Source organism: Triticum aestivum, chromosome 7B (assembly GCF_018294505.1).
Source record: "Triticum aestivum cultivar Chinese Spring chromosome 7B, IWGSC CS RefSeq v2.1, whole genome shotgun sequence".
In the NCBI taxonomy this organism is placed as follows: domain Eukaryota; kingdom Viridiplantae; phylum Streptophyta; class Magnoliopsida; order Poales; family Poaceae; genus Triticum; species Triticum aestivum.
The window spans coordinates 419,513,299-419,516,392 of record NC_057813.1 but is presented as its reverse complement, the minus strand read 5'-3'; positions in this window follow the sequence as shown (position 1 = coordinate 419,516,392).

Below are 3,094 nucleotides of genomic sequence, written 5' to 3'. Positions count from 1 at the left end.
GCCAACATAGATCTCCCCGCACAATAGGGCAGATGACCCCGAGGTGTTATCTCAGAGGATCTCTCCCGATCAACAAGTGGTGTGAGGGACAATGAAGACTAGGCCCGAAGGTGACACTTCGGCCGTCCAGGGTCTGGGGTGTGCAGCCCCTACGAGGACCAACAATAAAGCCCCCAGACTATCTGATTTACAACTAGAGACGACTATAAGGTTTAGTAAACATATTCCTTTGAAGGGAGTCCGTACCCCTACAGCTGCTTCCAGGGATCCGGAGGCGCTGGATACATTTATGGACACATTGTGGCATGCGCCCATCTCAGAGGAACATCATACCTTGATGGGTATGGTGGTTGAGATGGTTCTGTCCGCGAAAAGAGGATTGAATGAAGCCTTTACGGGCCCGCTAAGAGGCTTCAAGGTACGTATTGTAATATTTTTAATTGTGCTATAAACGCAAAAATGCGCCTGTGTATAGATAGTAGCCCCTGAGACTCTGGTTGGCGTCCAAAGGGAGGGGATCAGAGGATCAAGAAAGATATGCCTAGGAAATAATCTGACTAATTGGAACACAGGCTGTTACATCCCTGGTGACTGCTCAAGCTATAGAGGTTGCATACCTGAAGAAGAAACTTGATGTGGCGGATGATGACATCACGCTTATTAACAAACGGCTCGACTAGGCGCAAGGTATGTCTTTGGGGCAGTCAGTATATGCAAGTACTATAATATGAGCATGACGCTGATAATTGTATACTAAGATATGCATAACTGCAGATAGTTCCGCCGCAGTTGAGACCCTTCGGGCTAAGCTTGCCCGGGCCAAGGAACAAGCCAGGGTGAGTAATGTGGCTACCGAAAAGGCAGCTACTGAATTAAAGGCTGAACAGGCTGCTCGGCGCCAGTGTGAGGAGAGAATATCTACTATGGCACTTGAGCGGAAGGATTCCACTAGCCGATGCGAATTTCTCTAGAAAGATAACAAAACCAGAGTGCCAATCTTGACAAGGCCTTACAAGAGGCGAGGAAAGCACGGTCCGAGTCTAGAGCGGCTCGGAGGAGATCCGACAAGCTGGGGAGATCGCGGCTGGTAAGCCCTTCTTATTACAAACTAAATTCAGCGATTCGAAGTATGCCCCGCTTAATCAAATGTGGAGTTCTCCAGACGCATTTTCTGACTTGTTGAAGAGTGTCTCCGATGCGGCATAGTTTTTCCAAGCGCAAGAAGGGCATGCGATGAAAAAGCTTTTCTTGTCGCAATTCAGCATGCCAAAGCGTCCACTGTTGCTGAACGAACAGATGGCCCAGTGGGCCGAGCTCCATAAGATATCCAGATCTGGCATGAAGGACGTCGTGGTCCGGTTCTGCCTGACTGAGCCAATTCCGAATAGTTATTTCGGTTTGGTGTAGCTACTAGTTGATGTGGCGCAGCGTATCGACGCTGTTAAGCGATAAACGTGCATAGAAGGTGCACGGATGGCCTTTCCGTGTCAAGACGTACTGGGCAAAGATGAAGGCCACCAATATTGCAGCAAAAAGTCCACCCGAGGGCAAGGACCATCACGCGCTAGAGCATTATTTTGAGGATGTCCTAGAGGGTGCGCACTTGATAGAGGGTCAGTGCTCGAAATTTATTATGTTCGAGTGAAGTGTATCAAAATTGTAAAAACAATATTATGGTATATTAAGGCTATGTTTTTTATACTTTTGCCTAAAAAAATTTTGGTGCCTCCTGTGCGTCCATTTTTTGTATAACCTGAAAGCTTACCAGTTGTCGGCTTCGGCCCCCTTGTATATAACGCGGGGGTGTTCGGAAAAGCACTTGATCACTCTTGATCCAACGTCTTGGTCCATTTAGGAGGTGCCAATGCGGCGAACCAGGCAACCGGACTATAGGGCTTTAACACTTTCACTTAGCCATAGGAGTTTGACGGTGGGTCTACGATATAGCCCCTGGAATGTACTCAGTTATCCGAATATGGTGCGTTTACATACGTGACCAGAAGAACGGTCCTTCGTGTAATACGGAATTAATCGCGAAGATTCTGGTGAGTCATCGAGTGGTTGACTAGCTCTCACCGCATCATGACAGCTAGTTTTCGGCTTTCTCTGCTGAGTTGCTCATCCGGACAAACCGGGACACAATCACAGTACGTAGTTCTCCTTTTACTACCCTAGGCGATAGAGCGGAACGTAAGGTAGTAAGCACAGGAGCTGGGTAACCCAACTATTGACAAAATACATGATTCGGAGCTGATGCATATAAGGCCAAACTCGTGACGCCGAAGTGTGCTATAAAGCTATTCGGGCTTGTCGTCAACTCATATGTTGCCATATCGAGCCCCTGGCAATATATGTCGAGGTGTGTGAGTAAAATAACCACAAAAGCAAAATTCAGTTTTTTGAAAAAAGTGAATACTGAATATGGGTTATGTTGACTAGCATCTGAATGATACGTCAAGCGCGATCTTTGCAGATTATAATGCTACTACCAAGGCTATTTGACATGCCGGGGGTCGAAAGATGAGAAAAAGGGCACTTTACAGGTTTGAAATAAAGAGTGCAGTCTACAAAAAACGTTTGGACCTCCTGTCGCACGTCTGCACTGCCTTGCCTTGGTTAAAGGACTTCTTAGCAAATATAGTCACCTGCGGTAAAAGATAAAAAATGGTTAGAAAAAGAAAAAGACTATGAGAGTGCGGATAATGTTATAGGTCTGTCCGCATTGTGCCTCCGCCGGTGACAACGGTATTTTAAGTGTTTTAATTAGGTGCGCGGGACTGACTTCGCGGCTATATGGGGTGGACGGCGGAGGCCAAACTGCTAATTCAACTCTGAGATTGATTGGTCCTGTCTAATGGAGACCGGCGGTGTCACACCATGATTTTCATGGCACAACACTTAAGATGATAAATCATGATAAAATGTGGTTTGACAAAAACTTTTGCATTATTTGACTTTTTATTTTGAGTTGGTTTTCTCTCTATGTTTTTCAAGTGCTCTTTAAAGTCAACACAACTCCACCTTCTATATTTCATCTCCTTACCGCAAGCTTCTGCCCAATGATCATGCCATGTGTATAGAACAACATAGTATT